The sequence below is a fragment of the Hyperolius riggenbachi genome, chromosome 4 (assembly GCF_040937935.1).
Source record: "Hyperolius riggenbachi isolate aHypRig1 chromosome 4, aHypRig1.pri, whole genome shotgun sequence".
Taxonomy (NCBI): Eukaryota; Metazoa; Chordata; class Amphibia; order Anura; family Hyperoliidae; genus Hyperolius; species Hyperolius riggenbachi.
In genome coordinates this window covers 301858598-301882862 of record NC_090649.1, presented here as the reverse complement: position 1 = coordinate 301882862, position 24265 = coordinate 301858598, and positions in this window count along the sequence as shown.

Sequence of the window (24265 nt, the reverse complement as noted above, 5' to 3'; positions counted from 1 at the left end):
TGCTTTGCATGCCGCACTCACTTTTTTCTTTTTTGTGTGTGTGTAATTGCACACTTCTGCATGCACAAATTACGTGCGCACCCCCACAAAGTGCACGGACGTGACTCTCACTTACCTGCAACTATAGCAGCAGCAGCCGTGGATGTGAGACTCTCGTCCATATTGGCTGAAATGGTTAATGATCAGCATCATAGATTCTAACTGGCAACCACTCTTCCATCAAGAAGGTTAAAGCGGATCCGAAATGAAAAACTAACTATAACAAGTAACTTGTCTGTATATCTTATCTAAAGTTTAGATAGCATATCTAGCTGCGAACAGCTTCTAAATTGTATGATTATTTATTCCTGTGATACAATGAGGGCAGCCCTGTTCTGTTTGTCACATTGTCACAGGCTGAGGGCTGGAGATGCTATCAGCTTATCTGTGTGTAAATTCAGTCCCCTCTAATCCTCCCTCCCCCCCTCTGCCTCTGAAATCAGCAGCTAGTAACCTCCTCCTCCTCCTGCCCAGACTGAGCTCCCATAAGCCCTTGCTACAGTGCCAATGCACAAAAGGAGCTGTGGGCAAGGCTTGTTTAGTTTATAGGGAATTAGAGTATTAAAACAAAACAAAAAAAGTATTTGGCTTGAGGAATGCCATATAAACTATATGAAAGGAACACAATTATGCAATGAGTAAAAGTTTATCGTGGATCCACTTTAAAGGCAAAATGTGCCCCTCCACATAAGTCTTTAAAAATATTGATCGTCGTCCTTCTGCTCCCCCTCTATAGCAACAGAACACATCGCTAGCCTCAAGGCTGTGGATGAGTCTGAACATCATCATTCCCCGAATTGTCACTGCCGTTTTCCAATCCCCGATGGGCGACAATTCTTGCATGTGTGTGTGTACTTAAGCGAAGAGAAATCTTTTCATGGCAGACACAGAAAGCAATACAAATCTGACAAAGGCTATAAACTTTACTCATTCTGTCTAAAGATAATTTTGGCTTAAGCTTCACTTAAATGTAGGTATCCACACACACAAAGCACTGCTTACACAAACATGCACGCACACACACACACCACCTACTGTTGTACACACACACACACACACACACACACACACACACACACACACAAAGCACTGCTTACTCAAACATGCACACACACACACACACACAGCACTGCTTACACAAACATGCACACACACACACACCACCTACTGTTGTCCACACACACACACACACACACACACACACACACACACACACACACACACACACGCGCTGTTGTCTATACGCACACTCATACTGTTGTCTACACACACACACACCCACACACACTGTTTGCCTAGTAAATAAACCTAGGCATATTAATGCTTTTTTGATTGAAATGTATTTAATCACCTGGAGATCAAGGTTTAAAAATGGTTAAATTACTTAAACACATCAAATTTCTAAATCTGCTTATGACAAGAAACTTACTCCACCAAGATTTTAATCTGCCAATAGAGCATGAAGCTAGGGCTGCTGGAAAACCCATTATAAAACCTATGATAACATAGGACTAAATGCAGCCTTGTTATTTAAACACATTCACCTCTGGGAGCCACATTTTTCTGCTTCAGGTGGTAATCCAATAAAATGTTCTCTATTACTCAAATTATTTCAGCCAAGGATGTTGTTTTCTTCACTGACTGGCAAAAGAAATAACATATGATTTAACATAAGCAAAGATGTGATTTTCCATGCTATGTAAAATGACATTCATAAAGTATCTATACAAATATATACTGTATGTATCCTAAGAAACCCTGAAAACAAGGCAGCCTTTTCCATCTATGTAGTAGAGCAGTATAAGGAAAACAATAATTGTCCTGTTGAGAATCAGAGTGTATGAAAACCTATGATAACCACGAAGGAATCAAGTAGCCAAGGGAGCAAGTAAAAAAAAGAAAGAAAGAAAATAAAAAAACAAAATCATATTCTTGGATTGAGAACATCTAAACTGGAATATCACATTGCAAAAGCTAAAGCTACAGATCAATGGCAGCTGAGTTTGTCACAAATACAGCCCTGCAACAGCCACCATAAGTGGAGGATTGGGACCATTTGGCTTTGGGAGAAATTCTAGCCAAGTGGCCCACTGGCCCTTGGAGGAGGATGATGGGAAGGAGAAGAGCCAAAAAAGTGAAGGTGCCACCAATGACACATAGAGCATGATGAAATTCCAGTCCCCCAGCTTTCAAGTGCACACCATTGTGCATTTCTTGTTTTACTGTCATGCATGTCTTCAGTATTTTGATGGCTTTTTTTCCCTCAGGTCCGCTCTATTATTCTGCCCATGTGGTGCTAGTTGTGCCCCCTGATTGGGTGTTGCATATTTGACTGGGAGCAAACATATGTTTGGAACCACATGGATCATTTATACTACTTGCAGCTTGACAAAGAGAGGGTTTCCTGAAGCAGCAGTCTGTCGCTGCAATTGCTTTTAACCTGTATGTGGTGATTCATTAAAGAGCTTTATATTACAAGGTGGTGTTGACGGAGCTGGGAAAAAAGGGCGCATGCCGCTAGTGGACAAAAAGGGCGCCGCCATTCACTCCCATAATAAATAGCGTTTAATGGGCGCCGAGTAGGAAAAAAGGGCGCCGGAGCTAAATAAAGTTTATAAACGGCGCCAGGAGCTAAATAAAGTTTACAAACGGCGCCCGGCGATGTTTAATGATTTATAACTGAACTTGTGGTGATTTACGTTTATAAAATGCACCCGTGCCGAATAACGTTTATGAAAATAATAAACATATTTATCTTATTTAAATAATTAAAACATTATTTAAAGTTTTATCTCTTACTGTTTGTAAAACATTATTATTCACAAAATAAAGCGATCAGTACGTAACGTAAATTGCAAAAATTTTTTTGAATCCACAATTAGTAAAACATTATTATCCACATAATAAAGGGGGGTCTTAGGTTTAGGCACCAACAGGGGGGTCTTAGGTTTAGGCACCAATAGGGGGGTCTTAGGTTTAGGCACCAATAGGGGGGTCTAGGGGTTAGGGGTAGGTACAGGGAGGGGTACTTAGGCAACAACAGGGGGGGTCTTAGGTTTAGGCACTAACAGGGGGGTCTTAGGTTTAGGCACCAACAGGGGGGTTTTAGGTTTAGGCATTAACAGGGGGGTCTTAGGTTTAGGCACCAACAGGGGGGTCTTAGGTTTAGGCACCAACAGGGGGGTCTTAGGTTTAGGCACCAACAGGGGGGTCTTAGGTTTAGGCACCAACAGGGGGGTCTTAGGTTTAGGCACCAACAGGGGGGTCTTAGGTTTAGGCACCAACAGGGGAGTCTAGGGGTTAGGGATAGGTACAGGTAGGGTTCTGTGTAAGAGTAGGCTTAGGTATAGTTTTAGTAAAATTTTAGTAATAATTACTAATGTATTACAACATTTATTACGAACGTAGTTATATTTATATCATCTTTATAAACAATATTTTCAAATTTTATTATAACAACAAACCATAAATGACGGTTATTCACAATAATATACAATTATAACAATTAAACATATATTATTGGTTTTTTTATAAACGTAATTATAAGTTTAACTTTTGAAACAGGGAAGATTAACGTTTTCACAATTTCCGATTTCATAAACATTATTTAATGATTTATAATTTTGTTAAACATTATTTGTAAACGAAATATAGCACACTATATTTATAAACCCTATTAATGATTAATTATTATTTAGAGTTTACACCCCGCGCCCTTTTTGTCCAGGCGCCCTTTTTGTACGTACGCGGTGTTGACCCTTCATCGATTGACTGCTCCATTTGCTCTGATGGGTACCAGACCTCACCTGGGTCACGACATGCATAGAGTGCTTTGGGTGGTTCCTACACTGGACTTGAATTACTGTGATAGACTTGCATTGGAATACTGAACAGAATGCCATTGATTGTGGCTCTACTTGGTTGTGACACAGTCAATGGTGCTGGTCTATGCTAAAGAAGCAATTATGCCCTAGGAATGTACCCACTGCATATACCCAGTTGGGCTTGTCAGTGGTTCACGCTCATGGACGAAAGATAAAGAGGGATCCAGTGCTGGGGCAATACGTTGTAGAGGAATCTGGGAAGCTTCTGGATTAGCAATACTGTATTTGGGAGATCTAGAGTTCATAGATAACCCCTGTTGGTGGACCACATACACTGCTATAATCAGTATTGCATAACCAGGGATGTACACCAAGAAAAAACAGGAAACCAAAAAATACAGATCAACTTTTTCTTTTAATGTCTCAAATAACTGCAGAAAAATATAAACAAATTCTTTACTCCATAGAGAAATCCATAGACGAATTCATAGAAATATCCACAGACAAAACACATCACGTGGTATGGTGCATATCAATCATTTATAGTAGAAAACAATATATAGTAGAAAAGGCAACAACATTGATTTGTTTCAGGTCAAAGACCCTTCTTCAGGCCTTTATACAATGAAAATCTAGAAAAGTAGAAAATACAGCAAAATAAAAAGTTGTAGTACAATACCACAATAAATTAGTGGTGAGGTGGATGTGAGGCAAATTGGCAATAACCCCAGAGGTGATTAAAGGGAGCGTAGCCACCAAAGAATGTGCAGCAGACAAGGAACAGACCAAAAAGGACCAAGAGGGAGAGGAAATGCAGCAGACCAGAAATGGACCACAAAGGACCAAGAAGCCCACCAAATTTCTGGATTAGCAAAAGGCTTACCAATAAATAGGTATGTAGCTCATATTTGATTTTGACTTTCTTACTTCAGGATTGTTTTATATGTAATTTTGTATTCGGAAAGTAAGCATAGCTCATTTGTCTTGATATCAGGTAATGTAATCTGTGCAAAGCTGCTAGATGGAAAGCTTGCAAGGGCAGGGACCGCCTCCTAGTGTTTCTCATACTGCTGTAATCAGGGGCATAACCAGAAATCACCGGGCCCCCCTGCAAAAATGTGGATGCCTCCCAACCCGCTCAGGGCTGTTTTGGGGGGGGGGGGGAGCAGGAGGTGTCTCAGCATTAGGGGGGGAGCATGGCCATAAATCGGCGGAGAGGGGGGACAGTCACCCCCCCTCCCTCACCTCGGGCTCTCCCTTCAGCACTCCCCTCCTGCATGGGGCCCCTTTGGTCCCTGACCCCATGAGGGTCATGTGATCTGGAGCTGGAGAATGGCAGCAGAGAGTGTTGTGCTCTGAAGCAGCGTCTGGAAGCAGGAAAAAATTACAGACACTCCCGCTACTCACTACTCCCTACTCTGCATGATGGAAGGAGTGAAAGGGACATTTTTTTGTGAGCAAATGGAGAGGGTTTTTTTGCTAATTGACTGCACTTTCGGTTGGGGAGAGGGAGAAGAAGAGACCCCCAAAGCCTCTGGGCACCCCTGCGATGGCAGGAGTCACAGGGGTGATTGCTACGCCCATATGCACATGTACCAACTACACATCAACTATGTATATATTTGTATTTCTACTATTCAATGGCATGAAGGTACAGTGTCTTGTATTTCTTCCACGTTATTTGTTTTGTATTATGTACAGCGCTACGGAAGATGTTGATGGTATATGTGATGAATAGCGTAAAAGCTGCCGCGTGTTCTGACAGTAAGGCGGCTAATTCCGCGTCTGATGCGGCGGTTTGTCCGCGTCAGCATGCATCTGGGTTATCTGGAATTATTGGTGCACATGGGAAGGATGGCGTGGGGGCCGCCGCATGTTCCGATGGTAAGGCGGCGGATTCCGCGTCCAGTGAGGCGGTTTCCCCGCAGCAACATGTGCCTGGGCTGTCTGGACCTAGTAGTGCACACAGATGGAGAGCTACGCACGCGCGCGCTCTGCAAAGACAAGCTCTTTATACCAATAGGAGGAAGATCAGCTGATCAGGGCGGTCAGCTGATTCCTGCTTAGTCAGTGATTGGTTGATGGGAGCTGGGCGGCGCTGTGGGGCGCTTTACTATATATATCTCCTGCTGTTCAGTTGCTGGTTGTCTGGGGTTGCGAATGCCTATGTGTTAGCACTCAGACCTTAGTCAGATCCTTCAGTGTGGTGGAACCAGGAGGACCTGGGAATCCACACTTAGCCAGTTACTGTATATCATCTGTGTTATTCTCTAGCATAGTTCCAGTGTGTTGAGATCACGGCCCTCACACCCCAGACTAGGAATACTGTATATCATCTGTGTTATTCTCTAGCATAGTTCCCGGGTGTTGAGATCACGGCCCTCACACCCCAGACTAGGAATACTGTATATCATCTGTGTTATTCTCTAGCATAGTTCCAGGGTGTTGAGATCACGGCCCTCACACACCAGACTAGGAATACTGTATATCATCTGTGTTATTCTCTAGCATAGTTCCAGGGTGTTGAGATCACGGACCTCACACCTCAGACTAGGCCTTTTTCTGATATCTGTTATGACCTGTAGCTGTCTTGACTATTCTTCTGATCTCTGATTTGGTACCTTGCATATTTGATACACTGTTGCCGACCCGGCCTGTCTGACCTTCCGGCTGTCACCCCCCCTCAGGGTGGCCAGCCTTCCCGCAGGGGTCCCCTGCTCTACAGAGGGGACACTGCACCTTATCAGTCAGGGACTCCCTCTCCAGGTGTCCTTGACTGCAGTAGAGTCTTCTCTACTTATTGGACCACCTGCTACACCGGTGGTCCAAAGGTTACTGTTGCACCAAAACACTTACACACTCAGGTGTCTAGAGGTTAGACATATTTGATTATTGGCGATTCTGCAGATCCCCAATAATCAGGTATATCTGTATTCTTGGGGATAATGCAAATCGCCAAGAATCAGATTCTATCTCTGGTTGCTGACACCTATCGTTACAGTATATAAATAATAATAATGCAGTCGGACAGGCTCTTTTTACATTGTTCAAGGCTGTCACTCTGGCAGATATCGCTATTGCATTAGGTTATAACATCATGCTTTGAACACTGTGCAGAAGTGGTAGACATGTAAACACTCAAGACTTTGTATGGGAAAGCATGGGCCCTTTCCCACTTGTCCATCCCCACTAAGTCTTTGTCTCTCTGTGATGTTTGTGCAATGCACAAACCCAGCCTACACAATCTTTTTGAAAGGTGATGTGTTGACAATAATCTCTTAGAAAGGCATGTGATTGTTCCCAAATGTAGTCGACACTGCCAAGGGCCTCCACAGTAGTATGGTGCCTCTGTGCTGTATGTGCTCTATAGATATACTGCCACTCTTGCCAGGGTGAATGGAGCCTTACAGCATTTCATTATACAGCCCAGAATCAGCTGTGTAGATACCCATAGTGCCACACATAATGAGAACATAGTCTTACAGTAGGAGAGGATGACCAGTTATCTGCTGACCTGCAATATCCAGTCAGGAGGCTGGGGGAGAGTCTTGGCCCAGGCTAGTTCAACTGCAGGATTGAACATGGGAAGGTTGAGAGCACTTATACTGCATTGCATTGCTAAAATATCTGGATCTTAGAACTGACTAGAAAGAATAAATCCTTTAGGCTCAGTTCCCACTGTGTTGGCATGTCAGGTCCGCCGATAGATCATTATAGGAGATAAAGGTGTATGGGGCCCCAGAGATTCTGGGGCCCAGCCAGGGGGGTCCTACCATGAAGCACATGAAAGCACTTTTTAGACGCTTAATCAGATCTGCAAGTTCTGAGGGGGGTGCTTGCTGGTGCAATGTAGATTCTGAATGTCATTCAATAATAGCACCATTGGCTGTCTCTCACACAGACCTCTTGACCCCCTCCTTGTGCATCTTCTCATCATTATTCACTTGAGTCTCCGCCCTCCCCACATTCAGTGCTGAGACTGTTAGCAGAGGGTAAGCTCAGGGGCGTAACAATAGGCCCTGCAGCGCCTGCGCCCACGGGGGGGCCCGCCCCCCCCCTGGGGCCCGCTCGGGGCCGTTTTTGGGGGCTGGAGGGGTGGCAGCATGAGGGGAAAGCCTTGCCCACAGTCGGCGGGGAGAGGGGAAGTTCCCCCCTCTCCCTCACCTCGGGGCTCTCCCCTCTGCGCTCCCCTCCAGCTAGTGAACCTGTGTGGGCAGCGAGCAGCAGCGGCGGCAGGATACATACCTTCTTCCTTGCGTTCCATCGCCGCCTTCTCGCTCTAGCGGCTGACGTCACTTCCGCTTCCAGAAGTGCCGCCGCTGCTGCTCGCTGCCCACACAGGTTCCCTAGCTGGAGGGGAGCGCAGAGGGGAGAGCCCCGAGGTGAGGGAGAGGGGGGAACTTCCCCTCTCCCCGCCGACTGTGGGCAAGGCTTTCCCCTCATGCTGCCACCCCTCCAGCACCCAAAAACCGGCCACGAGCGGGCCCCAGGGGGGGGGGCCCGCTCTGAAATTCTGCAGGGGGGCCCGGTGGGGCTTAGTTACGCCCCTGGGTAAGCTTCTCCACTTGTAACTCCTGTGCACTTTTTCTTAACCTGTGTACATGTGATTCCACCTGTGTGTAGATATTGACACTTAAAGAGAACCCGAGGTGGGATTTTATTATGCTAGAGAGGCACAGAGGCTGGTTGTGCACATTAACACCAGCCTCTGTTGCCCCATGGTGTGCCTCCAAGACCCCCTGCACGCTGCTATACCCCCCGCAGTGCTGGCGACACACAGTGTGTCGCCAGCACAATGTTTACCTAAGCGCTGTCTGTCAGTGCCGCTCCCCCGCCTCCTCCGTATCGGCGCTACCCGCCCGCGTCACTTCCCTCCAATCAGCGGGAGGGTAGGGACACAGGCGGGTAGCGCCGATACGGAGGAGGCGGGGGAGCGGCGCTGACAGACAGCGCTTAGGTAAACATTGTGCTGGCGACTCGCTGCGTGTCGCCAGCACTGCGGGGGGTATAGCGGCGCGCAGGGGGGTCTTGGAGGCACACCATGGGGCAACAGAGGCTGGTGTTAGTGTGCACAACCAGCCTCTGTGCCCCACTAGCATAATAAAATCCCACCTCTGGTTCTCTTTAAGTCCATGGTTAAAGATTACTTAGCAAGATCATGGTGAACCAGAACTCCTAGAAGTGTGTAAGGGGCTAATGGAGAGCAGAGAAAGGTTAATATACTGTAGCCTGATGCTCTGCTCCTCCCTGCTGTGTTTACAGCTCTGAACTGAAAAGGAATTCAGCAGGACAGAGTGAGGGAAGGATACTGACTCTGTGCAATGCATGCATATGTATAGAGTAGGTGTGTTTGCATTTTGTGTGCTCTACACAGTATGTACAGGTGGCTGTGCAGTTTTTGGATCTGAGGGCTGAGGCACACTAGTAATGCACTTGCCAATGCATTGTCCCTCAGAAGTTTGTGACTCTCTCTGTGCCGTTTCTTTCATGCATGCAAATTCATGCCAATTCATTATATTTCAATCGGCTATAAAATCACATCCGCATTTGTGTGCATGGAATCGGACGGAAATTGCATAATAGGAAATGTAACTTTAGTTAAGTAACGCATCTCACGTATATCATTTTTCATGTGTGTTTGTATCTGCTTTCCTGGAGTTTAGCTTTAAAAAATGAATTTTTGAGATCATAATTGCTTATTTTGCAAACAAGCAAATTGAACATTTCTCTCTTTAGTAGGAGACCCACCTATATAAACATTTTTACCATGAAGTCTTTATAAACTGTCAGTTGCATGTAGTTAGACTGTCAGTTTATAGCAATGTACATAGTGCACAGTTTGTAAAAGGTCACGTCATCAGTGAAAGAATTACACTTTCAAGGCTGGCTTTATGAACAGTTACATAAGTTGTTATAAATAGATTGTTAGCTTAACAGGAGTACACTGATAACATAAAATATGCTGCCGGGTCTGACAGGTTAATGCTAGTTGGGAGTAATCTGTACAATTTTCTGTGCTACAGTTAATCTTGCCTTATTTTTTTCCATGACTTAATGCAAGTGCAAATCCATAAACCAAACATTCCCCTCTGAAGTGACCTTAATTTGTATCTAGGACAATTTCATTTTACAACATTCTAAATAATTTTATTTTGAATGCTCATAAAGCAGATCTTCAGAATTATTTTTAAAAAATGTTATGAATATTCCACCCCAAATTATAACTTTCTTCAGTGTCAGTGGTACACAAAAAAAAACACTTCACAACAACATTAGCTCTGAAAAGTGTGGTGCTTTTCAACAACAAATATCAAATAGGAGCAAGCTACAAGAGCCTAACTAAGCTTTCCCTATCTCTGCAGCAGGTTCCTTTCCCTTCTCTCACTAACAGCAGCAGAGTGAGATCATGGCCGACGCTACTGACTTATATAAGGGGGGGGGGGGGCTCCAGGAGGGAGTGCAGTCTGATTGGCTGCCATGTGTCTGCTGACTGTGATGTAGAGGGTCAAAGTTTAGCCCAATAATGTAGTATACGGGGCGGGTCGACCTCGCATAAAGTTCGCGTTCGATCGCAAACCTGAACCCGTAATGTTCGCATGAATGCGAACCGTTTGGGACAACTCTATCCAGCACCCAAGGCTGAGACATCAAAGTGCACCCCTCCATCCCTCCCACCCCAGCCGTCACACACTGATTGCTATTAGACTAAGCAGGAAATTTGGACGCATGAGGCAAGTGGACAAAAAGGGCTCCACAAATGACTCATGTTAAATATCGCTTGGTGGGCTCTCAATCGGAAATTTAGGCACCCGGTGAATAATGTTTTCAGTGGACACCTGGTGAATAATAATGTTTACAAACATACTTACCATATAATAATGTTTACAAACATGAGACGATAGGAGAGCAGTTGGCACTACAGCAAAATATAGTCAGCATGGAAGGGGGTTAGGCAGATAACATATGACTGGTGAGGGTAAAAAGTTATATAGTGCATTTTTCACTTTTTGAAGAATAAATGTAACGTGCAGTGCCGATCATTCCTACTTCTTCTTTCATGTATGCACTTCCCTTGGATCAGAGCACGAAGGCTACACCCCTGTGAGCGAGGTGTGTGTTATCTGCCTAACCCCCTTCCATGTCAACTATATTTTGCTGTAGTGCCAACTGCTCTCCTATCTGCTCCTACTAGTACTCTTACCCTGAAGTTAGAGCACACAGCATGTTCGTAAGTGTGATCCAGGACTGTGATATCCATTTAGGATTAGAAGACAGTGATTCAGATAGGAGCACTGATTATGAATGGGCAGCAGTAGCTAATGGCAGAAGTGATGCTAAAAGTTTTTTTTTAAAATCCAGCATTGTTCAAAAAAATTTGGTAAAATGGTGGGTGCTAGGGTTGAAGAGACGAATCTCGAGAAACTGAGCGAGAAGAAGGTAAAACTACTCTGGACTGTAACCACTCTTCAGCAATATAAAGACAATCAGATCATAGCAATAGGTTTCAAGATATATGTAGTGCCATCTGAGTACCAAGACGATGATGAATTTGTCAAAAAGTGGAAAACAGTGTATCTTTAACACGCAGTTAGGGCCCTTTTACACTTAATCAGTTGGTATGCGTTAGTGTGCGTTAGTATGCGTTAGTACATGTTAGTGCGCGTTGGTACGCGTTTTTTCCATAGCAGTGCATTGGGAAGAAGATTTCAGTTAAAACGCGTTAAGTGTGAACGGTGCCATAGGAAAACATGGGCATTACTTTAAAAAACAGTTTTCTCTCAGTTATAACTGAGAGCAACTGATTAAGTGTAAAAGCGGCCTTAGGCTACAAGATATCGTCCTGGAACGTTCCAAACAAAAACACGTCAAGACGGTTAAAGAGATCAACACATTTAGGCTTCACCACCAAGGTCTTGTTGACCATACACAATATTCGAAAACATTTAAGAGAATTGATCATAAACTAACCATCGTCTGAAACACTATTAAAGAATGCTAGCTGCGAAAATTTCAAAGAGATAAAGAAGACTTTAATTTTATTTTGTGTTTATGCCTATGTTCTTGTTGCTTTTACCTCCCCCCATACCCTTCCCACCCTCCTCTCCTTCCCTCCCTTCCTTTCTTCCTTCCCTTCCCTATGTACTAGTGTTGGGCGAACACCTAGATGTTCGGGTTCGCGAACGTTCGCCGAACATCGCCGCGATGTTCGGGTGTTCGCGCCGAACTCCGAACATAATGGAAGTCAATGGGGACCCGAACTTTTGTGCTTTGTAAAGCTTCCTTACATGCTACATACCCCAAATAAGCAGGGTATGTGCACCTTGGGAGTGGGTACAAGAGGAAAAAAAATATTTGAAAAAGAGCTTATAGTTTTTGAGAAAATTGATTGTAAAGTTTCAAAGGAAAAACTGTCTTTTAAATGTGGAAAATGTCATGTTTCTTTGCACAGGTAACATGCTTTTTGTCGCCATGCAGTCATAAATGTAATACAGAGAAGAGGTTCCAGGAAAAGGTACCGGTAACGCTAACCCAGCAGCAGCAGCACACGTGATGGAACAGGAGCAGGCGCAGGAGGAGAAGGCCATGCTTTTTGAGACACAACAACCCAGGCCTTGCATGAGGACAAGAAGCGTGCGGATAGCATGCTTTTTACCGCCATGCAGTCATAAATGTAATAAAGATAAGAGGTTCAATAAACAGGGACCGGGCGTCAACGCTAACCCAGCAGCATGGTGGTGATGGAACAGGAGGAGGCGCAGGAGGAGAAGGCCACGCTTTCAGGTGCAACTCAGGCCTTGCATGAGGACAAAAAAATGTGTGCGCAAAGCAATGCAATGAGTAGTTTTCAGGACACAATGGGCTATTCGGAGGAGCTATTCCCACCCCCACAATCTTCTACCTGTGAAAGGTCAATGGAACAGCCACAAATGTTGTGCCCGGATTCACAACCTTTTTCTGTGGAAAATGCACCTCGCACTGAAATGCAAGGCGAGGCCGAGGATGAACATGACATCAACAACTCAACATGACGCAAAATGGGGGCGGAACAGAAAGCTGCTTTCAATGTTTTGAAGGCCTTAATTGCCTCCGGTGGCCAGTTAGATGCATCATTCATCACACCCAAATCCCAGAGCAATGTGTGCAGGAATTTGAATCGCAGGAGGTGTACCGAGATCATCTGGACAAGTGACCAAGTGACCAAGTGACAAGTGACCAAGTGACAAGTGACAAAGTGAAAAGTGACAAAGTGACCAGTGACAAAGTGACAAAGTGACCAGTGACAAAGTGACAAAATGACAAAGTGACAAAATGACAAAGTGACAAGTGACAAGTGACAAGTGACAAAGTGACAAGTGACAAAGTGACAAAATGACAAAGTGACAAGTGACAAGTGACAAAGTGACAAGTGACAAAGTGACAAAATGACAAAGTGACAAAGTGACCAGTGACAAAGTGACAACTGAGAGGTTGTTCTGGGGAGCTCCACTGCACTCAGTCGCATATGAGGAGAGGTCTCGTCGGGACTGCTGATCCTCCTCAGCTTGCTCAAAGCCTTGAGGGTTCCTGAAGATCCTCTGCTTGGAGTTCGCCGGGGTTCAGCTTGGTGTCGGGGTCGGCGGCGTCCTCCTCACTCCAACGTGGCAGATCTTCTGTTGAAGGAAAAAAAAAAACATTGTTAAAAGTCCAGTACCGCTTCTGAAGGACTCACCAAGAGATGCAGGAGCGCTTCAATCTAGCGCACCATCGCTCGCTGGGTGATGTCCCTCCCTCCCTACGCGCTGGAATTCTACGCTGCACATGCTAGCACGCTTTTGCGCAGTGCCGAGGCGCATTCCAGCAGCTAGCTACCAAGCTTCTGTGGATCTGATTGGGCCACCATGTTGGATCTCTGCCAAGTCCTCCAAAATTTTGAGCAATCCACGTTGCGTGACTGAGCAGTGACAACTCTACAGTCAGCATTACAATACCACTGCTGTGTTTACTGAAGAAATCAATGTTGAAGATGGAAAACCGCTGGCATGATGCAAGTGGGGGATTCTGAAGATGAAAACGATCAGCGTGATGATACCAACATCAAGCAACCTGCCTCAGGAAACGCTGGTCCCAGCTATGACAAAGAACAGGACGAGGAACAGCTGGAGTTGGAGCAGGAATTGGATGCCCCCACTGCCGAGGGACAGAGCGGTGCACGTTGGACTTCCACAATTTAGCGGGAATGGACAGCAGAAGAGGAAGAAAGTGATGCTGGTGACGAATATGGTGCATCACAACAATCACAACGCTCACAAGAACATGAAGACAGAGGAGTCTGGCAGGACTCTCTGGCACACATGGCTCAATTCATGCTAGACTGCATTGAACGCGGCCCGCGCATTATTCACTATTCATTATTATTCATTATTCTGGAATCTGGACAACACCAATTACTGGGTTTATACCCAGTTTATACAAACACAATGTTAAAAAACTGATTGAAGAAAGTGTCAGACAGGTCAAAAATGGAACAATTCCAGCAGGCCCTTGAGGATGGAGACTTTAGAGAGGAGATTGACATCCTCCTCCTTCTCTAGCCAGTTGTACGCCGACAGACTGACTTCAGCAAACCCAGGAGGACCAGGAGGGCAGCAAAGAACACAAGCTGCTGCTAGTGCCCAAAAGGGAATGGTATTGGCAGTGTCCTTGGAGTGGGAACATTTTCTGACACCCATGCAGCAGCCCACAGAACAGCAATCGGGCAGTTCCACGTCCTCCAACACCAATCGCCTGGAGAAGATGGTCAAGGTCCAGGACTACATGTCAGATGGCGTAGCTGTGTTGAACAATCCATCTGCAGACAGACGGTGAGTGTGACAGGCAGCACAGAAGGACCATGGCAACTCACTCATAGTACCACAGTTTGATAGTGCTGCCCAAAAAATTATATGGATCCGTGGACCCGGACACTGCGGGCAGTACTGGGAACTGGGAACGCAGATTTTAGTACCTAAACACACGATACAACATGTTTTCCGGGGTCGGACTCTGAGGCCCATACAGATGGTCCCGATCATCATCCTCATCATACAACTCTTCTCCTGAGTCTGACCCACCTCTGCCACCCCAACATCCCCAGACACAGACCCCTCATCGTCCTCAACATTAACTTGGGATGCTGGCCTGAGCCAGACCTCCTCCTCCACATCAGGCCCCATCATCTCCTCAATGGCAGCCCTCATTAATCGCTCTGGCGACGGACCGATGGACACAACGTTCTCCTCCGGGGAGGGCTGCTGCTGACCACTGGCTGCTGGGGTGGATGTTATAGCTTGCGTGGGGCGTTGGCTGTTGCTGTTGTTGGGAGTGCTGCTCACAGCGGAGGTCTCTGAGGAACTCATGGTGAGCTCATATAGTGGTTGGCGGTGAGTGGAGTATTACTGATCCCAGCAATATACACACTGACTGGCAGAGTACGCAATGCTATATAGTCTGGCTGAGCGGTGTACACAGAGTGGCAGTACACACAATGCTATATAGTCTGGCTGAGCGGTGTACACAGAGTGGCAGTAAACAATGCTATATAGTCTGGCTGAGCGGTGTACACAGAGTGGCAGTAAACAATGCTATATAGTCTGGCTGAGCGTTGTACACAGAGTGGCAGTAAACAATGCTATATAGTGTGGCTGAGCGTTGTACACAGAGTGGCAGTAAACAATGCTATATAGTCTGGCTGAGCGGTGTACACAGAGTGGCAGTACACACAATGCTATATAGTCTGGCTGAGCGGTGTACACAGAGTGGCAGTAAACAATGCTATATAGTCTGGCTGAGCGGTGTACACAGAGTGGCAGTACACACAATGCTATATAGTCTGGCTGAGCCGTGTACACAGAGTGGCAGTACACACAATGCTATATAGTCTGGCTGAGCGGTGTACACAGAGTGGCAGTAAACACAATGCTATATATGGCGTGGCTGAGCGAGGTACACAGTGGCAGTACACACAATGCTTTATAGTCTGGCTGAGCGGTGTACACAGAGTGGCAGTAAACACAATGCTATATATAGCGTGGCTGAGCGAGGTACACAGTGGCAGTACACACAATGCTATATAGTCTGGCTGAGCGGTGTACACAGAGTGGCAGTTAACACAATGCTATATATAGCGTGGCTGAGCGAGGTACACAGTGGCAGTACACACAATGCTATATAGTCTGGCTGAGCCGTGTACACAGAGTGGCAGTAAACACAATGCTATATATAGTGTGGCTGAGAGAGGTACACAGTGGCAGTAACCAATGCTATATATAGTGTGGCTGAGCGAGCGGTGTACTACTGTTCCCAGCAGCGACACACAATGACTAGGGGGGACCCTGGCTAGCGTGGCTGGAGAGCGAACTACCCTGCCTGCCTACCCAAAGCTAAACCCACAGACAAATGGCGGAGATATGACGTGGTTCGGGTATTTATTTACCCGAACCACGTGACTGTTCTGCCAATCAGAGCGCGTTCGGGTCCGAACCACGTGACCCGTTCGGCCAATCACAGCGCTAGCCGAACGTTCGTCGAACGTTCGGCCATGCGCTCTTAGTTCGGCCATGTGGCCGAACGGTTTGGCCGAACACCATCAGGTGTTCGGCCGAACTCAAACATCACCCGAACAGGGTGATGTTCTGCAGAACCCGAACAGTGGCGAACATTGTTCGCCCAACACTACTATGTACCTCCCTCCCTTCCTCCCCTCCCATGACTCTTGCTAATATAGTAATTTAATTGTATAATTAACGGGGTTACACTAATTCAGGACAACTGCCTATCTCCCCAGATATTTATGATGCTAGTGCATCTTTTTTAAAATTTGTCCGTTCCCACCTAGCCGCTACCATTGCCACTTTTGACTAATATGGTGAATTGAATTAAGCATCACTTGCTTCATAATTTTGCATTTATATATTCATATTTTCACATTTTTTTATATGCACGGTTTGCACTTTTTCACTGTGCACCATGCATAACTGTGCAGTTACTGTAGCACGTTATGCCACTTAAGGTGGCGTTCACTGCTCCAGTTCATGCCTACATTTAAATGCACTCTATGGGCTTTATTCACAAAAGAGTGCTAACTGATAGCACGGCCGTTTTCGTGCGAAGTGATAACGTTTTTGCGTGCAAACGCAAATTTTCACGCTGAACCGATATCGTTTGCAGGCAAAAATTCACGTTTGCGCACGAAAATGTTATCGGTTCGCGCAAAAATTCGCGACCGTGCACAATGCGAAAATTCGCACGAAAAAGGCTGTGCTATCAGTTAGCACTCTTTTGTGAATCAAGCCCCTATAACTTTTTACCCTCACCAGTAATATTTTAGTTAGCCTCTAGATGACATCTACCCTCCCATTGGCATCCAATGCATGCAATATCAGCTGCAGCCATCTAATAAGTTTGGTCTGCAAAGAATACTATAGGAGGGAGGTGAGGCCACAACCAGGAAGTCTTGGTGGAACCCATATGTGTTCCACCGCGCTATTTGCTGCTCTTTAAGGAAGTGGGCAAAATTTTTATATCATGGATGTGCCGAACACCGTCCTTAGAGCCCCTTTATACCTGGATTAGTGGGAGCTTGCCCCCCAGCCCCTGTAGAAGCGAGAATCAGCGTGAAACGGCCGTCAGTAGAGCAGTGCCATGCAACCAAAGCCACCATCACACCTCCAAGCACCAGTATGTCCATGTATGCAGCACTACTATTTTGTATTTGGACTCATTTGGACTGTGCCTCACTTTTTAAAAAATAAATGTAACATGCAGTGTCGATCATTCCTCCTCCTTCATGTTTAAAAACATAATTACCATAGGTATTGTTTCTATCTACATAAAGTTTCATAACTAAAATGTTATTTATGGTATAGTGGAAAATACAAAATTCCTCAAATAACAAAATATGTTGAATTAAAAAATAATTTGATAAACGATATGGGAATTTTAGGGTTAGGCAATACTAGGGGGGTCTTAGGGTTAGGCACTACTAGGGGGGTCTTAGGGTTAGGCACCACTAAAGGTCCGTACACACGCCAGACTGGAGGCAAAGACGGGTCCGTCGTTGCCTCCCGCTGGGTGGGCGTGCCAACGACAGTCCGGCGTGTGTACGCACTGTCGGCGGACTGATACGGCTGTTTCTGAGCGATCCGCCCGGCGGATCGCTCAGAAACAGCCGTATCAGTCCGCCAACAGTGCGTACACACGCCGGACTGTCGTTGGCACGCCCACCCAGCGGGAGGCAACGACGGACCCGTCGTTGCCTCCAGTCCGGCGTGTGTACGAACCTTAAGGGGGTCTTAGGGTTAGGCACCACCAGGGGGGGTCTTAGGGATAGGCACTAGGGTTAGGTTTAGTTGTAGTAAAATGTTAATTATTCATTGTTATAAACGATATTTTCAGATATTATTACATGAAGAAACAATAAATGAAAGTTATACACAATATTATACAATTATAAAGATTATACATATATTATCATTTTTACTGGTATAAATGATATTTTCAGATTTATTACATGTAGAAATGATAAAAGAAGGTTATATGCAATATTGTACAATTGTACATACTGTATATTATCGTTTCCAGTGTTATAAACAATATTTTCAGATTTTTTATTACAACAAGAAACGATAAAATATGGGTATTAACAAAATCATTGAATTTCGGCTACACCACGCGCCCTTTTTTCCAGGCACCTTTTTTTTATTTACGTGCGCCCCAGGGGTCCCGAACCCCCCAACACCTTAATCTCTAGTTAGCTGGATTGCAGTCACTGTCATGTATCTTGTGAAGAAACGCGGAAAAGCCGCCGCATGGACGCAGGACGAGGCGGCTGTTTCCGCGCCTGGCATAGCGGAACGCGGAGAAACCGCCGCGTCTGACGCGGCGGTTTGTGCGCACAGGCCTGCTACTGACGGTCTGACCAGGCGCGGGGAGGCCACCGCATGTGCAGATAGCGGTGCGTCTCACCCCGCGTGCAGGCCAGCAGAGACATTGCAAAGCGTGACTGGTGTGGCTGGGACTGATAGTCCACACAGGTTCAGAATGACGCGCGCGCGCGCGCTGAGAGACAGAGTTTATATGAAAGCCAGAAGAAGGTCAGCTGACCAAGCTGGTCAGCTGACATCTTCACTACTTTTCATTGGTCCAGCACTTAAGGGTGGCGCTGGAGTGCGCTATAGTATATATACTGGGTGCTGGTCATTCTCTGGTTGTCTGTCGTTGCGATCACTACGTGGTAGCACTCAGGCCTTGTCTGTTTCTGTGTTCTAGCATAGTTTCCAAAGGTGATGACATCAAAGAGCTCACACCTTAGCATTAGGAATATTGAATTGTATTATTTGTTATGACCTTCTGCCTGCCTGACTATTCCTCTGAACTCTAATCCTGTACCTTACTATTTCTGATATCCTGTTGCCAATCTCTGCTCGTTCCTGGACTCTGTACCTGCCTCCTGATTCTGTACCTCGTTATTCTGATTTTCCGTTGCCTGACCCTGCCTGTTATTAGATTCCGTATCTGCCTTCTGATTCTGTACTTTATCTGTCTGTGTGTTGACGACCTGGCTTGGCCGACCTCGAGAACTAGCCTTACTGTTAGAGGCAGTTCCCAGATCTGTTAGTGACACCCGCTGTTTGGTGTCACTCACGCTCTGTCCTTCCCACACTCTGCTTAGCTCCTCCCTCGGGAAAGTCTAGGCTTACGGAAGGAGCATACTTCTGTGCAGTATTCCTTACTGCCTCTGTACCTACTCCGTAGGTACAGTCCACTGTGTTACTGTTACACCCAAGCACTCACTTCTCTCTCAGGTGTCCAGAGGTTAGTAGATATATCTGATTATCGGTGATACTGCAGATCATCAATAATCGGGTATATTCTGCATTCTCTGTGATACTGCAGATCACCGGTAATCAGACCCTCTCTGTGTTACACCGATCGTTACAGAACGACAGACCAAAATACAAATGGACGCACACACTGACCGTCTGGGCACACTTGCCACTTCGGTGGAAAACATCAACCAAGTGCTGGGTAGCCACAAGACTATGATTGAAGCCTTGTCTGGTTCTTTACAAACCCTCCAGACAGCAGTGGATGAGGTGCGATCCCCTCCTAGCTCTGACATACGTTTGCCTGTACCTGAGAAATTTTCTGGTCACAGATCTGACTTCCGAAATTTTAGAAGTAGAGTGTTATCTTATTTTGAGTTGAGACCCCGATCTTCTGGAACTGTGGCCCAAAGGGTCACATTTATTAAGACTTTGTTATCAGGCGATTCTCAGACGTGGGCGTACAGTTTGCCCACCGGAGACTTAGCCCTCACTTCAGTGGATGAATTTTTTAAGGCTATGGCGGTAATTTACGACGACCCAGACCTTGCTGCGACTTCTGAGCGGAAGCTCAAGCTTTTGCGTCAAGGCAAGGGTCCGGTCGAGGATTACGCAGCGGAATTTAGGAGGTGGTCAGTTTCAGCCAGGTGAGACACTTATGCCCTCTTATATTGTTTCTTATCGGGTCTGTCAGATGAGGTCTCCAATCTTATGTTGAATCTGCCTGAACCTAAAACAGTCGATGAGGCCATTTCATCGGCCATTCGAGTCGACCGCAGGCTACGTTATCAGAAACAGACCCGGGGTAGTAGTCATGTAAAGATGGTGTCCTACGCTGCGCCCCCAGTAACTCCACCTCCTCCCGTCTCGCCTCCACCCGAACCTATGCAAATTGGTCGCTCTCAAGTGGAGCGAAGACGTAGGATGTCTGAGCAGCTGTGTCTTTACTGCACAGAGGGGGGTCATAGAGTACATAATTGTCCCAATAAGTCGGGAAACGCTACTGCCTAGGAGTTGTAGGGGTTAACACCCTAGGCGCGCGTCTCTTACCCCTAGAAGATAAACGGTTACTTCTTAGTTGTACTGTTACATGGGAAGATAAAACAGAGGATTCCGAGGCCTTTGTTGATTCAGGCTCCGCAGCAATTTTTATGGATTTCGAATTTGCAAAGAAATTAGGTATTCAGCTCACCCCGGTAAAACCACCCATTCAGGTTACGGCAGTAGATGATTCCCCCCTGCAAAGTAATCATCCGCTGTCTCAGACACCAGAGGTGGAAGTCACTATGGGGTACTACACACCGAAAAATTACAGTTTTTTGTATTACACATGACCACCTCCACAGTCATCCTTGGCATGCCATGGTTGCACCTTCACTCCCCACAGATCGATTGGACCACTGGGCAGTTAACTAGCTGGTCAACCCATTGTTTCCAGCAGTGTTTAGGGAAGGTGACATTGGGCCAGACCAGGATTCATGTGGAGGGGGTACCAGTACAATATTCCGAGTATTCAGATGTGTTTTGTCCCAAGGCTGCTGATATATTACCTCCACATCGCCCGTTTGATTGCCCCATCGATTTCCGATCTGGTTGTATGCCCCCAAGGGGTCATCTCTACAATTTGTCTGGGCCAGAGAAAGTGGCCATGCAGGAGTACTTTCGTGAGAATTTAGCCAAGGGGTTTATCCGCCCCTCGCGGTCGCCCGCTGGCGCAGGGTTCTTTTTTGTTAAGAAAAAAGTCGGAGTCCTGCGGCCATGCATAGATTACCGGGGCCTGAATAAAATCACAGTGAAGAATCGCTACCCTTTGCCCCTGATAGATGACCTGTTCACACAAGTTACCAACGCTAAGATCTTTTCGAAATTAGATTTACGGGGTGCATACAACCTGGTGCGAATTAGAAAGGGCGATAAATGGAAGACAGCCTTTAACACGCCCGACGGGCATTACGAGTACTTGATGATGCCCTTCGGGCTGTGTAACGCCCCGGCCGTCTTCCAGGAATTAATCAATGAGGTATTCAGAGAGGTGTTGGGCAAATTTGTGTTGGTATACCTGAATGACATACTTATTTTTTTCAAACAACCTCTCTGAGCACAGGTCACATGTCAAATTTGTATTGGACAAACTCAGACAAAACATGCTTTACGCTAAATTGGAGAAATGCATCTTCGAGGTGACATCTGTCACCTTTTTAGGGTACATAATTTCCACCTCGGGCCTGTCTATGGACCCTGCCAAGGTCTCTGCTGTGCTGGAATGACCTCAACCTGTGGGGTTAAAATCTCTTCAGAGATTCTTAGGCTTTGCCAATTACTATAGAAGGTTCATAAAGGGGTACTCCACGGTCATTGCACCCCTCACCAGTCTCACTAAAAAAGGGGCAGATACTACCCACTGGTCTCCAGAAGCTCTGCAAGCATTCTCCACTTTAAAAGACTTGTTTTGCTCTGCACCCATCCTAAGACACGTAGTCACTTCCTATCCCTTTATTGTTGAGGTGGACGCCTCGGAAGTCGGGGTAGGGGCTGTGCTGTCTCAGCGATCAGGGTTGCAGGGTAGATTACACCCATGTGCCTATTTTTCTCATAGGTTCTCTCCGGCAAAGAGAAACTATGACATAGGCAACAGGGAGCTCCTGGCCATCAAGTTGGCCTTTGAAGAATGGCGTCATTGGTTGGAAGGAGCAGAACATACGATCACAGTTTACACTGATCACAAAAATTTGGAATATATTGAGGGAGCTAAGAGATTAAGCCCCCGTCAGGCTCGATGGTCTTTGTTCTTCTCGAGGTTCAGATTTATAATTACGTACACTCCAGGTAGCAAGAACATTAAGGCAGATGCCCTGTCCAGATGCTTTGAGCCAGAGACAGCACAGCCCTCTACCCCAGAGACCATTGTCCCACAAAGACTGGTTCTAGCAACAACTGAGACATGGAAAGACTGGACGGAGACGTTAGGGCCCTTTCAGCAGGACGTCCCGGAAGGGAAGCCTGAAGGGGTTATGTTTATACCACTGCCATTCCGTCTTCAGATCTTACAGATGTTCCATTCACACAAAAATGCGGGACACCCTGGGGCCTCCAGAACACAGGATCTTGTTGCCAGGTGCGCTTGGTGGCCTTCACTGGCAACGGATTGCAAGGAGTATGTTAGAGAGTGTGCGGTGTGTGCAAAAAGTAAGCCCTCCCGGCTGGCACCTGTGGGAACGTTGCAGCCCTTGCCCACCCCGAGTGAGCCGTGGACCCACCTGTTCATGGATTTTGTGGGTGAGCTTCCCAGGTCTGAGGGCATGTCGGTCATTTGGGTGGTAGTCGACCGCTTTAGTAAAATGGCCCATTTCGTGCCCTTGAAAGGACTCCCCTCGGCCCAGGAGTTGGCCGATTTGTTCATCATCCACGTTTTCCAATTGCATGGCATTCCGGAAAACATTGTGTCAGATCGGGGAGTCCAGTTTGTTTCGAGATTTTGGAGGACATTTTGTCACCAAATGGGCATAGAACTGTCATTTTCGTCGGGCTACCACCCACAGATCAATGGTCAGACTGAGAGAGTCAACCAATCATTGGAACAATTCTTGAGGTGTTACGTTGCAGAAGCGCAAAATGATTGGGTCAAGTTTTTGCCCTTCGTAGAATTTGCGCACAATAATTTGAAAAGTTCTTCCACGGGATTCTGTCCATTTCAGATAGTTACTGGGGAGCTGCCCAAATTTCCCCCATTGCCAATCGCTTCCACTCCGTTTCCAGCTCTGGAGGCCTGGCAAAAGTCATTTAAGGATGCGTGGTGGATCGTGAAAAATAATCTGGAGACGGCGTTTCAAAGTCAGAAAGGTCAAGCTGACAAAAGACGTTCCTTAGAGTGGAAGTTTCAACCAGGAGACTTAGTCTGGGTGTCCACACGTCACTTGACCTTGAAACAGCCTTCAGCCAAGTTGGGGCCCCAGGTATGTGGGTCCATTTCCAGTGACTAGAAAGATCAACGATGTTACTTATGCCATTGATCTTCCTGCCAGTATGCGTGGCGTAAGATCCTTTCATGTATCTCTGCTTAAGCCAGCAGTCCATGTGGGTCCCACTCGTCCTCCTCCTGTGATGATAGATGACCAACCTGAGTACGAGGTAGAGAAGATTTTAGACTCACGCATAGTTCAGAACTCAGTACAATATCTGGTTCATTGGAAAGGGTGTGGTATTGAGGAGAGATCATGGGTACCTGAATGTCGCATGCATGCTGACAAACTGAGAAGGGAAGTCCACGCTTTACATCCTGAGAAGCCTGGAAGGAGCTGTCCGGAGTCCACTCCTCAGGGGGGGGGGGTACTGTGAAGAAACGCGGAAAAGCCACCGCATGGACGCAGGATGAGGCGGCTGTTTCCGCGGCTGGCATAGCGAAACGCTGAGAAACCGCTGCATCTGACGCGGCGGTTTGTACGCACAGGCCTGCTACTGACGGTCTGACTAGGCGCGGGGAGGCCACCGCATGTGCAGATAGCGGTGCGTCTCACCCCGCATGCAGGCCAGCAGAGACATTGCAAAGCGTGACTGGTGTGG